We start from the raw sequence: 12,097 nt of genomic DNA on the forward strand, positions 1-12,097 counted from the left end.
TAGGGGGTGGGACTTCTTGTCCCAATATGGCAATCGGGGGCAGGGCAATTGTCAAGGGATGGGGCTACCCATGCAGCCCTTGACAGCTCACCAAAACTTGTTAAGTAGCCCTTCAGCTGAAATAATTGTCCACCCTTGGCATATTCCTTATTGAGCCACAGATTGAAAACATACTAGCAAAGGGCTGGTAACAACATATATTTGGTGAGGGCATGCAAATGCAAACAGATACATATTATTTCAATATGTGCAGAACAATATGGCAGACTGAAATGTCATGGACTCTTCAGTGACAAGAAATGTAGGCTATTTTCCATTCAAAAGGTGATGCTTTTAGTGGCACTATGCTATATAACAAGATTGAGAGCATCGGTTCAACAAGAACTGGGAAGGAATACCCTGTCCAAATCTGAAATTGTCCTAACCCTGATTTAAAGTCTTTCATAGCTCATAGCCTGAAGTGCAGGTAAATATCTGCCATAACAAAACTTGCTTTTAATTCTGCAAACTATTGAGATTCCATTGCTTAAATTTATCTCACAAGTCCCTCCAAACTCCTCCTGTTGTTTTGTATTAGTTCTAATTGTTTGTATGCAGCACGTTACTGAGATTTTCTCCATTTCCAAAGGTATCCAATCAGATTGTAGAAAACTAGTAATAACACAAGGAAAGCTAAAAGTCAGATGACCGAAAGGCCCGTAAATCAGGGCTGTGTGTGCAGTAATAACAACAATTGCATCTGACTCAGTGAAGCAGAAAGGGAACAATGCACACACTATAATTTGAAACCAGTAAAACACTCCCAATATAACCTTTGCAGAATAGCTTGGTTTTCAGCAAGCTTGTTTGAAGAGGCCACACTGCAAGTTTCAGGCAGCTGAAGACCCTCACTAGTTTATTATAATACAAGCTGCTAATCATAAAAGTGACCAAACGTGCCCAGTTAGATAAGAATTGTATTTTGCTAGGTTCTGTTCGAACACACAATCCCAGATAGTCCCTGACCAGGCAGTGTACCTTCTCTCTCCCTCTCTCTCTCTATATAAACTTATCTCAGTCATACGTCATTGATATCCAAGACACGCAATGTCAGAATGATTTGACAGTGACAGCAGCATAAAGACAGGCCAGGGGGAGAAAACAGAACCATGGAGGCACTGCTCCATTAGCTGTAGGTTCCATTGTTTAGAGAGAAGAGGCAAGCTGAGAAATGTATTTATGTATGTGGCTACGTAATAACAAAATAAGTTCCTGAGCCTTCAAGGAGCTCAGCAGAAGTAGATTCCTGAATCTCTGTGGAGCCTCTTTCACTCAAGTGGTTAGGCTATGTACAGCTGCTTGCAGGATCAGAGCCAAAATGAGCAATGAATGAGCACAGGTGGTACAATACTACAGATGGCAGGGAAGAGAAGGAGCAGGACTTTTTAAAATGATGCTAACTACTTATATGGAAAATACCAGAAAATTCTCTTGCTGCAGTTAATTCTAGGGGCATGGTAGCAGTAGTGTCTTTAGTGTTGCATCAAGACTTTTTGTTTCAGGAAAACAAATCTTTAAATCCTATATGCAGATAACATTACAGTGCATGTGTGTATTTGTGCCTATGACTTCGACATAAAGGTCTATCTCTTTTGAATATTGTGTATTTCAGGGTGGGGCAGAGGGAGGGACTAGGACTATCTGTACTCAGATGTCCTCTTGTTTTACGTGGTGTTGTCAGATTCACAGTGATTTTGAAGAAGAGCTTGTATTTGGCATCTTTGGGCCTTGTTACATGTTACACTGTGAGCCATGCAAATGTTGATCGGCTTCATGCTAGCTTACAGTCACATCTTCAATCTGAGTGACACATCTGTGGGGAGTGGCCCCACCTGACTGGAACAGGAGCTAGTTCATGCAAATTGAGATAATCCTGCCCTACAGCTGCATAACTTTGAACTACATAATGAGTGCTTTAAGCCACTTAAAGGTGTTGCTGTCTGGATAATCCAGGAGTTAAGAGCTCCAGGAGCCACCCAAAATTCATGTGTAACAAGGCCCTTTGTTGTTGCTGCCTGCCTTCTGCCACTGCTGGAGGTTTGCTATACAAAGGCCCAACCCTATCTTAGAACTTTTCTGGATAATAATCTCTTGTTTGTGTGTAAAATCCAGAACCCAACACTATGCATCACAGAACGTTCCTTGGTGGTGATGTTCCATTTGCGCAATACAGCCAATTCTTTGTAATATTTTCATGAGAATGAACCACCACACACGCATCTTTATAACTGTTATTTTCCAGCTCTCCATGTCATAGGGAATTTGTATAAAGTGTGTGACTTCCTATCCCTGTGACACATATCATATATCAAGTAGGCGGAAAGCAAACATGGATGAGCTACTACACAGGAATCCAGTTAACATTTAAAATCAAGCATTAGTTTTAGAAAAGTTAAAGATCTGTCCCAGCTTAGGTGACACACTGAGCTATCACAGTTAAACACACACACAATTCTCTACCCAATGGAGTGATGTAACATCTGGTCTGCTTTGAGACCCAGCCCAGACACTGCCTCCCTGCTGGGTAAAATGGAGACGGTCCTGAGTCTTGAAAGCTGAAGCTTGAAATCTTGTCTCTGGAACTGCAGTGAGATGCCTAAACTACCTTACCACCACACTCTTCCCTTCCTTGGGCACAGAGTGAATACATGAGCAATTATAAATATAGTTAGTATGTTTAAGGGTTGTAACAGCAAAATAGAGACCAGTATCAGACAGCATCCAATAACCCAGTTACCAAATCCCTGTTGGTACTGTTGTTGCTCCTGCACTCTCCTTTGTGGGTAATGATCTCCTTAATTCATTGCTTACAGCCTCTCTAGGAAGTGCTGCTAATACAGAGATTTTGTAAAAATGGAAAAGACATATACCAGGACTTGGGGGTTTCCTATGTGAAACTAGGTTGGCCAGAAAAATAAAGGATGAAATACTCTTAAAAAGTAATGCAGGATGGAAACTAATACCCCAGGTGGCCAAGAGGCCAATTAACAAACACTGTTTTTGAGTACTGAACTCCCCATTTCCTTCTGCTGAGGGTGAAAAACAGACAGTGGCTTCATCCTAAGATAGTTTTTTTACCATAGTATATAGGAAACCCAGTCAAGAATAAAAATCCCACAGTGCTAGTTGCTGAATAGACAAGTCTTTTCCACAGAGAACTCATGTTGTGCCTGACAGACACAACACAATGGGTGGGTTAAAACAGACAAACGGAGGGGACAGAAGATAGGATGAAACAGCCATAATGGGAATACAGAAGGTACACCTTGTCTCTTGCCTAAGCTATATCTTCAGCACCTTGATCTGCTTCTGGAGGGAGATCAGAGGAGACTAAAAGGAATCAAACCCCAGGAGAGAGTAGTATCATGCATCTCACCTACTTCTAGCAGGCACTTAAGCTATCTATTTACACACTTTGGCAATGTCTGTATATGATATCATGCCAGGATTCTCTGGCTCTGAACCGAATGTTCAGGCTCCGAGCAGCAAATTTTTTAAACTGAGGCTAGTGGGGCAAAGGTCTCAGGCTGGAGAGATGCATGGGCCCTAGCTGTTCTCTTTTCTTTTCAGCAGCAGATCTAAGGGCCAGTGGTGGCTGGATGCAGATAGGCTGTTGTCAGCGTGGCAGGAGCCAATGTAATGTTCAGCATTCAGTGTTCAAGTCTAGGATCAACAACATGTTTACTGAGCTCTCTGCTGTGCTCCTCACAACTCTGCACCTTGGGGCAGGATGGAGGAGTGCTCTACTTTCCCAGTTTCCTAGAAGAGAAGGTGTAAAGCAAAGAGAGCAGTCTATCTTCCCAGACTCCTACATCTATGTCTTTTCTTGGGGAGATGTTTCTCTCCATACATGTTTGACTTTTCCAGGCTCCTTGAATGGATGGCACAGAAATTGCCTTGAGTGTTTCCTTCCTAACATTGCTCCTTGAAGCAGCTGCAGCCTTTCAAAGCATCTGCTAGTGTTGTAGCAACTGGTCCACCCTCTGCAATAATGTCCCTGGTCCTGCAAACAGGAAGTAAGCACAATTTGGGCCAGTGCTAACCACTGACATGGGAGTAGAGGCAAGCAGAGAAGGAGAGATAAGTGGTAAAGTCTAAATCTACCTCCAGATCTGAGCTTTTCCAGTTTCAGGGATATTTAGAGCCAGAGTTTTGGCTCAGTCTCAACTCTAATATTACTTCATTAGTACTGCCAGTCCCAGCTGCCACCCGGAAGAGAGAAAGTGGCTAAATAATGGAATGAGGGTGAATAAAAAGATAATTAACCAAGCAGTCTGCAACCTTCAAAAAGGTTTGTGTAAAAAGTGGGCAAAACAACAGGGAACTTATCTTGTCTAAATCAGTTCGCTAACCCCATGTCCCTAGTGGGAACTGAACAAGATATTTTCATCTTAGCTATGGCTGATATTGCAATAGGTGACTATGTGTGTAGATTTTCTTGCAACAGGGTTCACACAAAACTAAGGACAGTGGCACTTAATTACTGCACTCGCACTCTCCCCTATGATGTTTTAAAATAAAATAGAACAAGCACATTTTACCAGCTACTTATTGGGAGAAAGGGAGAGGGAAATGCTGCTGAGACCTTTCTTGCAAAACATATTAGTGTTTTTTTTACATGGTAACATTTCATCTTCTGTACTCCTCAGGCCTGAGACATTCCCATGTAAATAAGAAATGTCTCTAACAAATTGGAGAGTATTAGTATTTGGTAAGGAAAAATGTAATCACGTACTGAAGTTTCACCTCCAGGATTATTGTGTTAATTTATTTTAAATGAAAGAGGGCAAACACACAGACATAAAACCATGAAATCTTTATAGGCATAAGAGGAATGCATACAGTGCACCAGGCACTATCTAGAAAGGATAATCACACTGGAGTGGATCATTTGCGATGCATGGGGGGTGCACGTGGGTACATGTGCATCACCTGAGTGTGGCAGTGCACCCCTGAGAAAAGGCACTGCCTACACTGCTGGCAGCGTCTGCGGGCGGTCACTGCTTGCCACTTCCACTGCCAACACTGCTGGCGACATCTGCGGGCAGTCCGCAATCACCAGTGGCTGCTGCCAACACTGTCAGCAGCGTCTGCGAGTTGTCATTGACCACTGGTCAGCGCTCACCACCCCACCCTTCTGCAGCCAACAGCACCATGGCCACCTGCCATGCTCCCTATTTGCCGCTGCCATGCTTCCGCCGCCAATAGCGCCACCGCTGCCTGCGGGAGCTCACCGTGCCCCCCCAGCCTCCAGGGGCACGCGGAATTCATGGTGTGGATTATATAGTTCACTGGACTGGAGTCACACACTCTGGACTAGATTATATGGTTTAGTGGACTAAACTCATAATATTACTCTCATTGCTAGAATTACTACTACTAAGAGACAGTTAAACACAAAAGTTAAACGACTGGTTAAAGATCTTAAGATATGGGGTGGCAGTTACAAAACTTCTAAACTGATATTTGGCATCCCAGGCCTCAGGCCATCACTCCAACTACCAGACCCCATTCGTTCTTTATGTTGTTTTTCTCTAAGGGTATCTCTGTCACCAGTAACATTTAAAGCACTATTTCTGCATCCTCAAAATAAAAATGCCAAGGAATGGTATTCCAAAAGATATGATATCTTACTCTTTATCTGTCTCCCTAACATTGTCAAAGTCCAGTGTAGGTGTGCTATCAAAGCAAATCCCCTAAACAGACTCCAGGAAGTACTTGTTTACCAGTTCCTAATCATCTTCAGGTGATGGAATTGTTTGATTATTTATGATCTCAGTGATGTCCCATTTGAGAGCTCTGGCTTCAGAAATTATATGGAAGGTATTTTAAGCTTCTCTCATATTTCATACATTCATTCAGCAAGGAGGGGAAAAATAAGTTAAAAATATTAATAAGCGAATTGGGTTGTCATGGGAACCAATTGTCTCAGGTGCTCTGTTCCAATACAACTATTAACCCCTAGTCCATATTTATTATTCAAGAGAAATAATTGACTCAGAAAAAGAAAATTGGTTGTCACAAGAAAGACAAGCCACTGTGCTAAATATGAGTCATTTGCATGCAATGAAGATGAATTAAGGACGATGAATACTGTTCAGCCCTAAAATGATTTACATTTGGGTTACTGCTCTGTTTTTCTCAGCCTTCGATGTTACAGGATATTGAAAGTACTGGGGATGGCATAGATGGAAAAAAAAGAGTACCCTAAAGCTAAAATACAGTTTTAGATTTCTACTGTGTTATTAAGGTGAAGTCTTTATCTAACAATAAGAGATTGTTCAAAACACTTTAAGTGTAAGTAGGCACATCAAGGGCTCTTTCATTACTAGTATCTGCTCATATGTACTGAGCCTTTATCATTCCAGGGTGTAATTTGATGGTTGCCACTTTTGACCAGACTGGTGAGCCAAACTTCAGGTCTTGTGAGTCGTTTCTGTCAGAAGACAAATTGCTATTGCAGTCATGTGTTTCCTTGGTACAACAGCATTTACTCTCTAAGATTATACATAATGTGTTACTTCTCTGACCATGGTAGAAATCAAAAATGACGAATCAACTTCTTTTCACAGTTCCCAGACTCTTTCTCTTCATCATGTTGCAGCTTTTTTTCGCAGGCTGCTATAAAAGTCCTCAGGGGCATGCTATAGAAGTCCTATTTTCTGTTGCAATTTCTGTGAGGTTCTCTGCTCCCATACACACAAGGCTCACAGCTGTGATTCTATTGATCCTTTATACTGTGTTTTTTTCAAACTCCCTGCATGGCCCAACTCCTACCTCAGTCTCGAGTAGAGCCTGTGCTTTGGGTAGCAGTTCCTATTGTTCCAGCTATCTTATTCCATTAAATAGCTCCATTGTCCTTCACTGTATCCAAAAGGAAAGGCATCTCTTCCATCCACAAAACTCAACATGGTTTTGTCAAACCTCAGCAAAACTACGTTAGGATTTCATACACTTTCTGCAGTTCAGCAAAATATAAACAGAAAATGGAAGCTGAGGAAGAAGGTCTGGTGTGAAATGGTGTTTTCTCTCCTTGAACTAGAATTTTTTGTAGTATTTAGTCAAAAAACCTTGACCCTGGTCCTAATTCCTGTTCTGATTAAAGTGTTTTATGGGATTAGAAATAGGACACAGAACTAACTTCAGGGACAACTCTGAAATCTCTGACCTAATTATTTAAAAAAACGTTTAACTTCTTCACTTTTATTTATCCAGGTACAAAACAAGTATTATAATTAAAAAATAACAAACAGAAGTCTTTGTTAATAAACAAGACTCTTAAGTGTTTGAGAGCTTTGGATGAAAGGTGCTGAAAGTGCAAGGACTGCTCAGGGAAAGGTGAAAAAGAACCCAGCATTTTGCTCTCTATTAGCCTAGTCCTCCTTTGCCCTTCCTGGTTAATAATTTAAGTAGATTGGATAACTCTTCATGTAAATTAGCTTTGCTTGAGAGAACAAATAAAATCATACCCCTAAAATCCAACCTTCTCTCTTGCTTTTTGTTCTTTAGAAATTATCACTTTTATTACTATTGTACCTTGCTGTGACATGAATTGGAGAACAGTAGACAGATTCAGTTATCAGCATGAGAATCAGTGACACATTGTACAGTATTCTATATAGCATAGGCAGCCACTAACCTTTCTTGCAGCATATGTCCCCTCCAGAAACCGTATTGCTCCCTTTCCCATCTGATTTTTCTGGCTGCATATGCTTGCAAATAGTAAAACTCACCTATAGGTGGCAGCAAATATACACTGCAAGGTCAAGACCAGCCTTTTCAATTACTTTCAATTACCTGTTCATAATCATTTAATCTTGGTAAAGGAAGAATACATGGAGATTATTATCTAGTGTGTTAAAGGTGGGGAAACAAATATATAGTTGTATTAGCCTGTAATTTTAGCAGCTGAGAGAAGATTTGAAAAAGGACAAGATATCAAAGTATTTGAAATGTAAAGGAGGGAGAATGGGTGGACAACCCTAGATGAAGTTTATGTTGCAGATAAGAATCATTTACTGGTTCACTGTTATTAATCTATCATTTGGGAATTAACCTGCATATATATTTAAAAACCACCTCTTTGCAGCTGGACTCTGCAGAGTTTGAACAGAGTGGCTTTGCTCTTGTCCCTCTCTATTGTTTCTAGTTTTATGATACATACCATATTTAATGCAAAACCTTTTCTTATTCCTGTGCCTAGCAAACCAGTCTAGGATATGTACGATGGGATATATTGTGCATACATCATATTGTGCAGACTAGGTGGGCATGCTTCAAGGGACCAATTAGCCACTGTATTAGGTTTCAATGGCTGAGAATGATCATTGAATGTTCTGTTGCCATGGTCTTATTATGTTCTGGTCCTTCTTAAGAATCATTACTGCATAAAAGAGATTAAATTCAATTTATTGAAAGGCAGGCCATTAAACCCTTGATATGTGCTGCATTGTGTGCATCAGATTTCATAGCTGAAAATGGATTTCTTATGGGAGATAATAGGAGATAATGAAGGTAGAAATAATTATAGAAAACTAGGGTCCAGTGATTATCAGCACCATCAATATTTGCATATTAGGCCCTAAGGAACAATTCACAGGACATCTGGTTTATTCGTGATCTTTCATGAGCCAAAAAGAGTTTTGCTTTGCATTAGTTAATGTTTAAAAAAAAAACCCTATATAAAAAAAGGGCACACCTTTCCTTTTTTAGGTTTTCTGTGCTCCAGCCAAAACTGATATCAAGTGTCTTGCAGAATGAACATAACCAATGTACTATAAAATTAAGTCAGACAAGTGTAGCATATGGATAAAATGTTTGCCTTTTGCTGAATAGGTGAACTATTATAGCAGTGAACTGAGTTTAAAGATTTGGGAACTCAGGGTTTTTTTGGTGACTGTCTAACATTGTTTATTTCTAAGCTTCTCATTTACTACCGATAAAATTAAGAACTCACCATCTAAACTTCCAGTCCCTCATCCCTTCTTTCCATATAGTCAACAGTCATCTTTCTCCTAGCCACTTCCTCTTTATCTGCTTTATGACAATCACAAGCCTCTTGAGTTTCCTGGTCTTTGCAGAAATATTGCTTCTCCTCTACCTACAAGTTAGGCATTAGATGTTAGGCATCAGGCATTATTTTTAAAGATAATATGAGACATCTTCCTAAAAGGTAGGATTTAGATCCAAGAAAAGCATAAAGTGCAGTTGTGCCTACCTTTGTGGTGTTTGGGCCCCAGAGTAGAATTCAGAACTGAGTGAGGCATGGAAATTCCCTCTATGGTGCAAAGAGAGAAACTGGCACCTCAAAAGGGACTCAAAAACAGTCCTCAATAGCAAAAAACGCTGAGACCAGGGCAAAATCTGAAATCCTTTTCCTCAGGTGCTTTATGCAGGGCTGCATAGATGTGCCCTTTTCTGAATCAGAAGCCCCAAACAGTCCCTTGTCAGCAGGCAGACAAGCTCTTTCTTTCAAAAAGCAGGTGGACAGCATTCACTGCATCAAACGTGAGGGTGCAGGTGCTGGTAACTGTGCATATACCAACCTAGTGGCTATAGCAAGTGTCCAGTAAGTAGGAGGCCCAGGCAATATTAAAATTCACCATGGATAAAATACAGGAAGAGTTCTTGGGACATAAGCTGGAACCCAGGGGTGCATCCAGATGAGTGTGGACATTTGTTTCCCTAGGGACAAGTAGCAGCAGCACAGCAAGACACCTTGTGCTGCTGCTACTTCTTCCCAGGGAACGCCTGTACCACACATGCTCTGGCACGTGGCAGGTTACCCTGGGTGGGAGAATCTGGGGCCAGCAAATGTGCTAGCCTCAGCAGCCCTACCTGGGGTCCTGGAGGCCTCGGGGAGGTGTAGCTGCAGCTGCAGCTGGCCAGGTTCTGGTTTTTCATGGGGTGCACTGCTGCCACATGCACTGGCCCACTTTTTTTGGTGTAGAGATCCCAGGGTCAAAAAAAACTCCCCACACAGCAAGGTAGCATGAGGAGAATGCCTGCATGTGTGGTGTGTGCATACCGCACGGCCATGCTCATTTGGACATGGCCCAGGACTCTCCCATCTGACTGCTCTAATGGCTAAACTGTGGTCATTCTCTTTCTCTGTCTGTGACTTAATTAATCTTGAGTTCTTTTCTTCACTCTAGCAAAGATTCAATAGGAGAGGGAATGAAGCCCCTCCCCATGCCCATCCTGAATAGCTTCATGCTTTATGGATAGGGCACTATTTTGGAAAGTGAGAAATGTCAGCTTGAATCCCCCAGGCAGAGAAGGAAATTGAACTTAACCCTCGCACTTTCTGTGTGAGTGCTTTAACCACTAGGTCCTTACATAAAAGAAGGGATGCCGGCTTCCCTCTTCCTCCTATGTTTGAAGAAAAAAAACCCAGTGGTGGCCTTGCTGAACTTTGTGGGCAAACTGAATCTATCAGTGTGCATCACACATTCTCTGAGGCTGCCAACCACATTTAGGTACAATGGATGCATCTACACATGTGCTAATTAGGTCCAGAATAAAGTGTCACTGTCCACATGTGCACTGGTATTAGGACGAAGTAAATTAACTCCACCATAAGATAGTACTGTCTTGCAGCGGAGTAATTAATTGTGAACAAATGCTCATGTGGACAGTGACCACCGGGCACAAACTGGATGCTGAGTGGGCTTGGGTGAGGGCTTAGTGTCTAGATCAGAGCTTTCCAAACTTTTCTTGTTGGTGACACACTTTTTAGACATGCATCATTTCGCGACTCAGTAATTCAGTTCCGGGGGAGGGGCCAAGGGAAGCAGACGTGAGTAAGGGAGCTCCGCGGTGCCCTTCCGCAAAATTTTCTGCATTTCGCGCGACACACCTACACACTGCCGCCGACACACTAATGTGTCGCGGCACACAGTTTGGAAAGCTCTGGTCTAGATGCTCAACCCCTTCAAAACTGAGGCAATTCTTTGTACGTGTAGATGTAGAACTTTGAACTAAGGCACCAAAAAGAAATGTGAAGGTCATTAACTGCATCCCCTATGGCATTCAAGTATCTTCAAAGTTAAGAGACAGCTGAGCAGAGGTTTTCAGGACTACACCTTTAGATTTAGGTACCTGGATTGTACCTAGATCTCAGTCTAGTTGCTTAAGGTCATTTAAAGTCTTCCCCTGGGTCCTTTATGCACACGGTGTTGGGGGGTAATTGGAGTCCTACAACTTGCTGCACTCAATTAATCGTCGATCCTCCCAGTCTCAGGCTATGGGCCGAGGAGGGAGAGGAGGATCCACGTGGTCAACCAAAGACTGCGGCGCTGGTGTCGTCGGGAAGGCTTCTGCTTTCATGACCACAGCCCGCTCTTTGGCGAGAGAAGCAGCGAGCTGCTGGGAAGAGATGGCCTCCACCTCTCTCCCCTAGGGAGGAGGCTCTTCTCAGCCAGACTGGCTGACCTGCTCCACCGGGCTTTAAACTAAGCCCACTGGGGGATGGGGGCACTACCTGCCACTGCTGGCCCGCTGAGCAATCCTTGCAAAGCCAGCGGATCACGGCGCTTCAGGGAGCCCACCCCTGCCCCAGCCCTGGTAAAATCTGTGGGCAAGGAAGGAGCCCCCCAGGGGGCACTTGCTTGCCTGTACACAAATGCCAGCAGCTTGGGGAATAAGCAGGAGGAACTCATCCTCCTGCTCAATGAAAATAATTATGATGTCATAGAGATAACAGAGACCTGGTGGGACTCCACCCATGACTGGACCACGGGGATAGATGGCTATACCCTGTACAGGAGGGATCGTGTAGAGAAAAGGGGCGGGGGTGTAGCTCTCTATGTTAAGGAAAGCTACACGGCCCTGCAAGGCAATATTGGCGACCAGGGTGGACGACTGGAGACCCTCTGGGTTAAAATCCGTGGGGAATACGGCACAGGGGCCACAATGGTGGGAGTCTACTACAGACCTCCCTCCCAAAGCCCTGAGCTTGACCAGGAGTTTGCCTGGGAACTGGCTGAGGCAGCATGCTCCAGGACCATGGTTGTCATGGGTGACTTCAATTACCCGGACATCTCGTGGGAGGATCGCT

Source organism: Alligator sinensis, unplaced genomic scaffold (genome assembly GCF_000455745.1).
Source record: "Alligator sinensis unplaced genomic scaffold, ASM45574v1 scaffold68_1, whole genome shotgun sequence".
Taxonomy (NCBI): domain Eukaryota; kingdom Metazoa; phylum Chordata; order Crocodylia; family Alligatoridae; genus Alligator; species Alligator sinensis.